The sequence below is a fragment of the Acinonyx jubatus genome, chromosome A2 (genome assembly GCF_027475565.1).
Source record: "Acinonyx jubatus isolate Ajub_Pintada_27869175 chromosome A2, VMU_Ajub_asm_v1.0, whole genome shotgun sequence".
In the NCBI taxonomy this organism is placed as follows: domain Eukaryota; kingdom Metazoa; phylum Chordata; class Mammalia; order Carnivora; family Felidae; genus Acinonyx; species Acinonyx jubatus.
In genome coordinates this window covers 75,261,959-75,274,542 of record NC_069383.1, presented here as the reverse complement: position 1 = coordinate 75,274,542, position 12,584 = coordinate 75,261,959, and the positions used below count along the sequence as shown (strand labels likewise).

General features: G+C 36.6%; 1 protein-coding gene across 1 annotated transcript in view; it reads left to right on the top strand.

Annotated features, from left to right (window-relative positions):
• ZNF804B (zinc finger protein 804B) overlaps positions 1 to 12,584 on the top strand; it is a 516,049-nt gene that overhangs the window by 201,089 nt on the left and 302,376 nt on the right. The gene's annotated exons all lie outside the window — the stretch shown is intronic.

Here is a 12,584-nt window from a genome sequence, read left to right as displayed (position 1 = left end):
TGCTGTGGGTTCTGTGTCTCCATCTCCCTCTTCCCCTCCCCTGCTCACACTCTGTTTCTTTTAACTCTCAAAAATAAACATTAAAAAAATTTTTTTTTAAAGAAGAGACAATTGTATAAAGCTTCTTAACAAATTTTCCACCATGATTTGCCTAGGTATTCATTGCAGTTTGAAGATAACTCTTGGGTGAGATTTTTCTGTTTGAAATGATTTTATAGGATATGAAGATTTGTAATTTGCAGTGTCAGTACCTGAATAGAATTTTGTTTTAATAACCCAGGAAGGAATTTGAGCACAAACTTTTAAATGTTTAAAGATAGAAACTAATATAACTAATAGAGTTGATTTTCTTAATAAGACCCTATCATAATCTTGCCTTTATTTCATCATGGTGTCATCACACATTTCACCTTGACTTAGCACTTTTTTCCTTATAAGTGCAACTTCCCTCCCGTGCTCATATTGTAATGGACTAAAAGGTGTTGAGAGGAATTGGAGACAAGTGATTCTCTATGGTTTCTCTGTTTTGGAAATTTGAATCAATGGGATTTCCTACACTATTATGCAAAATAGTCCTACATAAATCTGTATAAATCCACACTTTGAGTGGATGTATGGGTAGAAGCTATTTTCTGCTCTTAGAAGTTGGAATATTCTTGCACAAAAAAGTTTAACCTTGAAAGGGAGACAGTAAAGAGATGGCAAACCATATATGGGGATTGCCATTTTTCCCCTTTATGTTTGGCTATCACAAATATGTCTGAGCTATAAAGAGATGAGAAACTTGAAAACAGATGGCCCATCTGTTTCTGTCTGTATGAATTGTGGAGCGTTTGAAAGAAGCGTCAATCATGTAAATTGAAATCTAAGAGCACTCTACCATTTCATAACTTTTGTCCTTACAAGCCATTTGTGAATTGCTGCCACTGCTTTCCCTTATTGGAGTGAATGGAGAGTGTTTGCTACTTATTAGGATAATTCTGGCATCTCAGAGCATATCCTCTATCCTCAAGTAATACAAAGCAAACAGTGATTGATATGGCCGTTAACCAGTATCCTTTGACATTTCTCAAATGTCCATAGTAAGTTCATAATCCCCAGTAGAGCACAATTTGAAATAGTTATTAACTAAAATAATTCTAACATTTATTTATAACTATGATAACCAATGTACATCAAAATCACAAGGGTAACTGGTGAAAGACCAATATGTCCAGGCTTTACTTTTTGAAACTGATTAGGTGAGTTTGAGGTGAAGCTAAGCATCATCTGCATTTTTTAAAAAAATATTTAAAAATGTTTACTTATTTATCTTGAGGGAGGAGGGGAAGAGCGGGAGAGAGGGCGAGAGAGAATCCCCAGCACACTCCATGCTGTTAGCACAGGCTCCATCTCATGAACCATTAGATGAACACCTGAGCTGAAATCCAATCGGAGGCTTAACTGACTGAGCAAGCCAGGTGGCCCCTCATCTGTGTTTTTAAAAGGACTCTGGAAATTTTCACTTCCTTTCTTCAGTTAATATTTATTTATATACAAGTGATACTTCAGAATTTCTGTATTAGATAGTTAGCCCTAACATAGGTGTTATTCTTATAACCCGTAGGTAGAATGAATGAGGCAAGAGAGGATTATTTATTTTCTTGTCCTTCTAAACTTACACTGAAGAGCTATTCTTTTCCTGTGTGTGAGTTTTGGGTAGTCTCTGTGATTTGCTGAGTCATTTTCAAATAATATAAGTCATCTGCTTACATATATACGTGCACACACATATACCGACACACAGAATATTAATATTTCCAGACGAGTGTAATATTTAAATATCTCTAAGTAAGCTGTGGTCAGAGTTACGTGTGTAATGATTGAATGGTTGGTTGTTGCGTATCAGAGAAGACTGCTACCCACAGAATCCAGCATTCTAGATTTTTCAGCTGTGGATCAGACACTAGTTCCTGATGTCCTCTAAAGTCTAGGGGACACTTATCAAGCTTCTAAATGGTTACCTTGGATCCTCTTTAGTTTAAATAACATTGAACTGACAGATTAAAATGTATAATTTTCAACTTTAATAATGTAAAAGGAAAAGAGTTAATGAATAGATTTTGGGTGGAGAATTGAGATGATTGGCAAGGGAAAAGAGCTTCATGTTAATGTCTGACATTGGTGATATAAGAAGCAGAGATTTAAGTATATGATTAAAATTACAAAGGTACCCAAAATATTACCAATAAAAGAATAATAAAACAGTGAGGAGGCAGGAGAGAGCTGTTGATGAGTGATATAAATGGACATGTTCTTATCTTTCAGGGTGGGAAGCCATAAATGATGGCTAGAACTGATAGGCCAAAAGAACTATGTATAAAAATAGGATTATGGATAGGCAAGTTAACAGAAAATTTTTTTTCTATCCCCCCAATAACCTCCATTCTTGTAACCATCAGTTCTCTATAGTTAAGAGTCTTACCTGCTTTGCCTCTCTCTCTCTTTTCTTCCCTTTTCCCATTTCTTTTGTTTCTTAAATTCCACATTTGAGTGAAACCATATGTTATTTGTCTTCTCTGACTTATTTCACTTACCATAATTCTCTCTAGTTCCACCCACACCATTGCAAATAGTAATATTTCATTCTTTTTATGGCTGAGTAATATTCTATATTCCATTCTTTATTCAAAAGTTGATGGACACTTTAGGCTATTGTAGGTAATGTTGCTATAAACATTGAGGTACATGCATACCTTTGAGTTAGTATTTTTGTATTCTCTGGGTAAATACCTACTAGTGCAGTTGCTGGATTGTAGGGTAGTTCTATTTTTAACTTGTTAATGAACCTCCATACTGTTTTCCACAGTGGCTGTACCAGTTTCCATCCCCATCAATAGTGAAAGAGGGTTCCCCTTTCTTCTCATCCTCACCAACTTCTGTCATTTCTTGTGTTGTTGATTTTAGCCATTCTTCCAGATGTGAGATGATATCTCATTGTAGTTTTGATTTGCATTTCCCTGATGGTCAGTGTTGTTGAGTATCTTTTCATGTGTCCATTGGCATTCCTTATGTCCTCTTCTGCAAAATGTCTATTCATGTCTTGTGCTCATTTTTTAATTGGATTATTCAATTTTTGGGTGTTGAGGTTTACAAGTTCTTTATATATTTTGAAAACTAATACTTTATCACATAGGTTTTTTGCAAATATCTTCTCCTATTCCATCAGTTGCCTTTTAGTTTTGTTGATTGTTAACTTTGCTGTGCAGAAGCTTTTTATTTTGATGAGGTCAAAATTGTTCATCTTTGCTTTTGTTTCCCATGCGTTGGGTGACACATCTAGTAAGAAGTTGCTACTGTTGATGTCTAAGATGTCACTGACGATGCTCTCTTCTAGGAATTCTATGGTTTCAGGTCTCACATTTAGGTCTCTAATCCATTTTTAATTTATTTTTGTGTATCTTGTAAGAAAGTGGTACAGTTTAATTCTTTTGCATGTTGCTGCTCAGTTTTCCCAGCACCACTTGTTGAAGAAACTATTCTCGCTGGATAGCCTTTCCTATTTTGTTGAAGATTAATTGACCATGTAGTTATAGGTCCATTTCTGAGTTTTCTAGTCTGTCCTGTTGATCTATGTGTCTATTTTTGTGCCAGAACTGTACTATTTTGATTAATACAGCTTTGTAATATAACTTGAAGCCCAGAACTGTGCTGCTTCCATTTTTCTCTTCTTTGTCAAGACTATTGTTTTGGCTATTTGGTGTCTTTTGTGGTTCTATGCAAATTATAGAATTGTTTGTTTTAGCTCTTTGAATTGTTTGTTTAGCCATTGGTATTAAACTAAATTAGTTAGTTCAGAATTGTTTGTTTTAGCTATTGGTATTTTGATCGGAATTACATTAAATAGGTAGATTCCTTTGGGTGGTATAGACATTTTAACAATAGTTGTTTTTCCAACCCATGAACATGGAATGTCTCTCCATTTCTTTGTGTTGTACTCAATTTCTTTCGTCAATGTTTTATAGTTTTTAGAGTGCAGGTCTTTTACATCTTTGGTTAGGTTTATTCCTTGATATTTTATTGTTTTCGTTTAACAGCATAAATTTTGAGTTGTTCTTCAACCACTCTTACCCTAGAATGTTTCTGAAGCTGGAGAAGTATGTGGCAGGATATTGTATCCCTTCTCTAATACTAAGTTTATTAGAGTAATAAAATACTTAAAAAATAATAATATGACCTTAGTCTTCTAACCTTTCTAAAATAGGTTCATTGGGGAAGTCCTTTCTTGATATACTGGAAGATTAATAATAACATTTAAGTTAGTGTTAACAATTTATTTCACCAGTAATAACTACTGAAAATAATATTAGATTTTTATCATGCTAATGATATTTAATAAGGCAATTATTAAGTTGTCAGGGGCCTTACATCATGTTGAAATTTCCTAACAGTATTAAGCTTTTTTAAGCAATAAGTTTTCTTAAAGCAGCAATGAAGCCCTGAATGGTCAGAAATCAGTGTTCAAACTCTACCTTCCATGATGCAATTGATTAATCATCTCCTTTTCTAATTGTATCTTCTTTGATCCTGTCACTAATTTGTTTCCTTTTCACCTTTCTGTAAATGTGAATGTCTCCCACTGTTTTCAAGTATTTGCACTATTATCTAGCTGGTTTTATTCGTGTTCACAGTTTTATACATTTTTATATATTGTCATTTCATATCTTTCCTTACTTACAAGATTGTTTAGTTTAGACTGATATGCAAAGTTCCTGAAACATGGTGCCTAGAATGGATGCAGTTTCAAAGAATGGGCTAGGTTGTGAATGAACAAATGAATGAATGAATGAATGTATTTATAGAAAGGCAAGATGTATAAATTACAAATGTAAGGAGGTTCTTCAAAGGGGAAAGTGTTGCTCTATAACATTTATTCACAGCAGTATGACTGGACTGATAAAGATTAAATTGTTTCCTAGTCAAGATGATGACCAGACTATGATACCAGGGGTAGTTGACTATATCCTGTGTACATCCTCAATCCATATTACATGGGTTAGATTTTATTTCTGAATACACACAATTTTTCTGGGACAGACATATTTTTTACATTTTGTATTTTTACAATTACATAATTACTTTATTGTCTTGCATACACTGTGTTTATATTAACCCTTTATCAAATCAACTGTTTCCTTTTTCATGGTCAGGTGAAAGTTGGGTTCTTATTAAAGTAGCTGATCTTTCTCTAGCTTCCTTTAGTTCAGGTAAAAAGTGCCTATCTCTTGGTTTTATGGGTCAAAGACCCTGTAACCCCACCAAAATAAAGCCTTCTTGCTACTGATTACATTTAGTATACAGTGACATGAAATTCATTTTCCATGAGTCTATTGCTGAAGCTCCATTTAGTTGCTAGTAATGAAGATTCTGGCAGACTTAGTCAGCCTCTTGTCATTATAGCAATGTGTAGCTTTTAAAAGTGAATGGCTGGATGTTAAATTCAATTTTATAAAGCATCAAGGTGCATTTACTTTGCCCTCTATAAGAAACTGATGAGTATGCAAGATGAGGTTAATGCAATGGGTAAAATAAATCAATTCCATGTCTCGACTAATAGCCTTAATAGTTTAGCAAACCACATAAAAGTTTGCTTTTAAATGGACACTTAGGCTAATTTGACAGCATGCTTGCCATTAGGCAACAATTAGTGTCATTAGAGTGACATTTTTTCCTTCTGTCCCCAGTCAAATCTAAGAAAAACAAGAGGTAGGAAGAAAGGAGGACAAACTGTTTAGTTCTAACGTTGAATTGCCGTGCCTCTGAGTCAAACTCATTATGCTTGTGTAGCTGAAGCAACCAATACATTTTCACAGCCAGCGTTCTGCACCTGGAACACTTTGTGTTTATTAGTTAAAATTATCTGCCACATACAGGATTGCTTCGAGAAAGGGAACGCTGTGTTTTGTGTCATAGCATTAGTCACTTTCTTCCAATTTGTGAAACAAGATAGAGACTTTCTGTATACATTGCGTAAATATCAGGGTTGTAAAAATCCTCTTGCTTTACTATTGTAACAGAACATTAAGTAGTTATTTCTCAAAGTGTGAATCTTGACCAGCACATAGGTTGGAGTGCAGATGTAAAACCTAAAGCAGTAACACTCAACTCAGCTTGTCCTCTTGTTTGTTCCCCCTTTTGCTCCCTTTGCCCTCTCTCTCCTCCCTTGCCTTCCTCATTGCTGCACTCTTTGCAGCTTTCTTCTACAGTGCGGTAATTAAAAGTGCAAAGCCTATGTTTGTTTTCAGTGAGAATAGATATTTCACCAACATAATTTGGTAGTATGTTGCATCGTACTTTTCTTATGTACACCTCTACATCAAAGAAGGAGGAGAAGAAAAACTTTATACTCCAAACATCTCATAATAATCAAACGAGTTTTTCTGAAATCTCTTTCAGTAATTTTGTATATCTAACATTAATGTTTTGTTTTTTCAGAATCAGAATAGATTTTAATGATATAACAGTAAATATTTTCAAGTTTTATTTCTTGCCCGTATCTTTAAGAAAATGACCTAATGAATTGGGGTCCTTCCCACTGCCTGTTTTTGTAAATAAAGTTTTATTGAAACACAGCCACATCTATTTCTTTACCTATTGTTTGTGGCTCTTTTCACACTATAGTGGCAGAGTTGAGTAGTTGCAATGGTTACTGTCTGGCTCTAAAAGCCTGAAATGTTTACTCTCTACCTCTTGATAACAGAAGTTTGCCAATCACTGTACAAAAGCATACATTTATCTTGATATTTTGACCTCATCACCAAAGACTGTACTGTCATATATCGTTAGTTAGAAGGTCGCTGCCTCATAATATATAGATAGTTCATCATTTGGGCACTTGTTTCTTTTTTAGCCCTTCTTAGATATTTCCTATCTGCCAGGTACTTTGCCAGATGATGAGAAAACAAAACTTGATTAAGATAGCCCTTGATGATAAAGAGATGCACAGATAGAAATTTCAATATAATGTGCCAAACTCTATTAGAGATGTGATCATTCTATTACTCATACAGTTTGCAAGATATACTACAAAAGCCATACTTGCACCTTTCAACTTTCCAGCTCTCCAAAGTAATAATTCTCTGAATAGTGAAGCACTAGCCTTGAACTTCTGAAATCACTGTTCTTTAAACCTTCTGAGATATGTAAAGAAAATTCATAGCTAATGAGACACATAGCTATAAGTTAAGAATAGTATTATTGGCTTTACTGGCACAATTATTCTCATTTTTCTCTTTGCATCCTCTACCTGTATCCCTTTCACACATTTTTAGAATTAAATTAAAGATACATGTTTTTCCTTCTCCTCCTCCTCCTCCTCTTCCTCCTCCTCCTTCCTCCTCTTTTAACATTACTGCTTTAAAACAGAAATTGTGTTGCAGCAGAATTTTTTTCTAGTAGCATGTTCTTTGTGAGGACACACTCAGTGTTAATTAAAGGGATACTCTGGGGCGCCTGGGTGGCTCAGTTGGTTAAGCAGCTGACTTCGACTCAGGTCATGATCTCGCAGTCCATGAGTTTGGGTTCCAGCCCCGCGTCAGGCTCTATGCTGACAGCTCAAAGCCTGGAGCCTGTTTCAGATTCTGTGTGTTCCTCTCTCTCTGCCCTCCCCCTTTCATGCTCCATCTCTGTCTGTCTCAAAAATAAATAAACGTTAAAAAAATTTGAAAAAAAAAATAAAGGGATACTCTGGAGCCTGGAGTAGAAGTGATTAAATAGAACTCTTTTCACTTCTCACCTGGTTTCTCTTTTATCTCTTTCCTTGTTCCCCAGAATTGTGGCTTCAGGGCTTCATGTTTTTCTAACAGAGGTCATATTTGGTGAGCAGATACAAGGACAGGATGAGGAGTCAGTATTTATTTACCCTCCTGCCTCTGAAATCATTCAAACATTAGGTTTTCATGGAGAAGCTATTTTATGTCCGGTGCTGTGCTAAGTGATGACACCAAGCCCGAAGGTTCAGTAAACACAGAATTCGAACTGTGTGCCTATTCTCCATCTTTCATTCATTCTACACCACAAATGTGCTCTCATCTGCCTGTACAGCCTCTTTTCTTTCCTGCTTACAACACCTTTTTTTTGTAAGCTATTTCCAGTTTCTCCAGGTAGTGCTAATGGGTCCAATCTCTGTGTTAAAATAGTCCATTATTCATCTCTTGGTAGCAATACCTAACTTATTTTACTATGAATTATGTACTTACTTGTCAGACTTTTTTCCTGAATTGTTTGCTTTTTCAGGCAAGGAAGCTGTTTTCACTCTCCGCTCCCCCACCCCACCTCTTCCGGACTCCAACATGGTGCCCGCCTGGCATAGCATTGGCCCTTAGTAAACACTAATGGAGGAATATGGTTGAGAAACACAACTTCACTTCATTATCAGTTTCTCATAAGTGCACATTCACCTACAAAATATAGCATCCTTTTGAAAAATAGAATATGCTGACCTGAGAGACTACTTTTAGATGAAAATTGAATCATCTTTGGAGTTGATTATAATTTAAAAGATATTAGGTTAGGCTTGATAATGTCAATAATATTTGAAGACTCCTGAGCCTTCTGTAATTCACTTTGCTGCTAGTATAACATAATTTGCTGTACTGCTAGTATACCTGATTTTTTTTTTTTTTTGGTAGTAGTCTGCATGCCCAGTGCAGATCCCAATGGTGGGGCTTGAACTCAGGACCCTGAAATCAAGACCAGAGCTGAGATCAAGAGTTGGATGTTTAACCAGCTGAGCCACCGAAATGCCCCTCTAGTACACCTGATCTTAAATAAAAATGGGAATAAGTATTGGGGAAAGGATATATATTTGAATAAGTATAGTGTTATGAGTGGTAGACTTGCATATTGTTTTCTACAAATGTCTAGGATAACTGGGCCTTATTATGGGATATCAGATGTTATTATTATATTTATTTCATAATTTCTAAAAGGAAAATATTCAGTGTACCTGAGTAGCTCAGTTGGTTGACTCTTGATTTTGGCTCAGGTCATGATTCCAGGGTCATGGGATTGAGTCCTGCATCAGGCTCCGTGCTGAGCATGCAGCTTGCTTAAGATTCTCTCTCTCTCTCCCTCTCCCTTGCTCACTCTCCCTCTCTAAAAAAATAAAAATAAATAAATAAATAAATAAATAAATAAATCATAAAAAGTAAATATTTATATCTTCTAAAGACAGTGCCCAACATGTGAATATACTCTAGCGGGAGATTAATGCAAATTATTGATTTAATATTGAAATAATGATCAGTATTTTAAGGTTTTCTCCTGAAGAAAGTTCTGCCACTTATATTCCCATAGTAGTTATTTCTCAGATGATTTCAATTTCAAGTATTCACTGAAATAGTGTGGTGGGTTTTTCTCTACAGATTGTAATCCATCATGTTGTGTAGCAAACTAAAGTTATCTTCTCTAGGGAGGGAACTTGCACCCTTGTGAATAGTTTGTGAATAAAGATGACATCATGGTGGCTTGCTTCAGAGCTTGCAAGACATGGAGTACTAGCAATTAAAAGCCACAAGAAGTATGTTCAGGGAAAAGAGGTCATTCCTGGTATATTTACTATGTATGTATTTCATTTTAAACGGTGTGATCAAAAAAACCAACCTTCATCTATGAGACCTGCAAACCTATTTAATTGTGCTATTTAATTTCCTAACAGGCAATGTTTTCTACTAGAGCACTTTGAAAGGGATTTTTCTTTCTTTTTTAAGGAAGTAGTTATTGACTCAAAGCTATGAAATGTAGATAGATATGCTGTTAACAGGAGACTTCAAAGTAAATAATTTGCAGTCTTTTCATGCTATAGTGATCTACTCTCTTGATCTTGGGAGAAAATGTGTATTTTATTGATTATTCATGATGCCATGATAAAGTTCAGCGTTGCTTCTAGGATCCGACTTTTATTTGTAATTGACTTAATGATCATTGGCTTCCTTTTTCATCTAGCTTTGCTTATTTGAAGAAAAGAAATGTGAAGATAATGCATACAGGACTTTACACAATGCATGGTCTTTGTATTGAACAAGCAAGGCACAAAATGTCATCAAGACGTGGACACAACTACCATTTCATTCTTCACAGTCCCTTTTCCAATTTGTGTAAGAATACTGCCAAGTTCATGACTTCTCTGGAATTTCTTAGAAATTATAAAGCCCTGGATTTACTTTAAATCACAATCATGGGACATTTGTGACATTTGAATGTCCAATTTCTAACAATAATTCAGACAAATGATTAGTGTCACATAGTGTCCCCTCTCATAGAGTGCTTCTTGCAGTGGGGGGGCAGGCACATGGCCCCTCTCTCTCCCTCCTCTTTTGCCCCACCTGCTAACTGTCATTACAAACCCTCCCCAATTTGGAATGCAGGGACTGAAGGAAAGGGATTCAGACTGTTTCGTAGTTGAACTCTCTGGGCATTTAAAAATATTAAAAATACTAAACAAATATACAATAATGCATATTTTATAGATAGAGAACTATATGTCTTATATGAATAAAATGTAAACCCTTTTATGAAATGTAAAATATTCAGGCTGATTCCTTCCCTCATGTATGCTATCATGGACTTGTCACAGCACCCTGCAGCATCCTCCAGGAGCAAGTCCCAGACCTGGGCTGGGTCTCCTCATTGATGGACCACCCTTCACTAGCCTGCAGTTTTTGCTGCTCCACTGCACCCAGCTCTTGCTTTGAAATCTCTTGGATTCTTTATGCCTTCCCTTGGTCAGGACTTAAAAAGGTTGAGGTTGCGTTTCTTTGCTCTGGGTTCACATTGGACCACAGGGAACCCATAAGCATCCATTTACCAGCCTTAAGAGAAAATTTATTCCCAGACACAGCACAACCCACCTTGGCTTCTCTGCCAGAGTAACTCGCTGCCATCCCTTCTGCTACCCAGGATGGGAATCTGATGCCAGATTGCTGAGTCCTCCAAACTCCCGGGAGAAACATCTCAAACTCTTCACGTATTCCCCTTAAAGTCTCTCTTGTTGGGCTTTATGTGAAAAAAGTGACACTCTAGCCTGCCGGGGAAAGGGGTGGGATTTGCAGCCCTCCCTCCAACAATCTGTCTTGTCAGTCTCTCCCTACCATCTTTCAGATTCTAGACCTGTGGTTCTCAACCCTGCGGGTTGCGTCAGGGTTGAGCACCACTGCTCCACCTTTCTGAGTGTTATCTGGATCAACAGTAGTCACATTACTGGAAGCTTGTTCGAGATGAAGCCGGTCCCACATGAGACCCCCAGAAGCAAATTCCTCACGTGACAAGATCCTCAGGTGATGTGTGTCCACATTAACATTTGAGAAGTGTGCTCTTCTAGACTAGTGGTGCTCAGACTTCAGTGGGTGTCATAATCATCTGGAGAGCCTGTTAAAACACAGAAGTCTAGGTGCCAGCTCCAGAGTTTCTGATTCAGTGGATCTGAGATGAGGTCTGAGAATTTGTACTTCCAGCCAAGCTGTGTGCTTCTGCTGCTGCTGCCAGTCCAGGAATCACACTTGAGAACCACCGTGTTCACGCCCACACTGTCTGATACTGCAGCCACAGCCACATGGTATCATCAAGCCCTTGAAATGTGTCCTGCCCTCTCTGTGCAACTGTGGAATACACACCAGATTTCAAAGACCTAGTAGGAACAAATGCAACACATCACATGTATATTTATGTTGATTTCATGTTGAAATGCTAGTATCTTAACTGTAAAGAGAGTTAAATAAAATGTAGTGTTAAAATTCCTTTTACCTTTTTTATTTTTACTATTTTTAGTGTGACTTTTAGAAACTTTAAAATTATGTATCTGGCTCATATTATGACTTTATTGGTCAGCGTTCTTTTTGTTTTAATCTGCATCTGGCTCAGAGGCTCCAGAGGGGGTTCTGAAACTGATTCTTGGTCATCTATGTTGCAGAGTTATTATTTGGTCATGCATCCTGCTCTTGTATGCCACATCTAACAGATCTTGGCACCTACAATTTTAACATTCTCGGTTACACATACAATGGCTTGTTTGATCACAAAAATACTATGGAGTAGGTATCTGTATTTTCCAAATGAGGAACATAAAGAGAAATAACTTACAGAAGGTCCTCTCACTAGTAAGTGAAATGCATGGACAAGTTTGTCTGACCTCAAAGTCCACTCTTTTCCACTTTCCACTAGTGCAGCCTCCCCTCCATCTAGTAAGTCACAAGCAGACTGTGTTCTTACTGATCATTCAGAAACTGTCCACTCCTATTTGTGTAGGTTCAAGTCTGTAGGAGTTTCACATAAGGGTAAACATGTCTGGCAACAAAGCGATCATTTCTTCTCAATGGAGAAATCTAACATTTCATGTTGCAATGGTTAGTACTTTTTAAATGAATTATAACACTATGATTGTCTTTTCCTGATATGTCAACTTAATGCTGTTCTCAGATGTGGGACACCATTGGCTATGTTGTACCATTACTATTTTTAGAGTTATTATTTAATAGAGGCACATCCATTCTGTATAACTGGACTCAAACTTTGGCTCTTTCTTCTATATTTGTACCAGATTTTTGAGT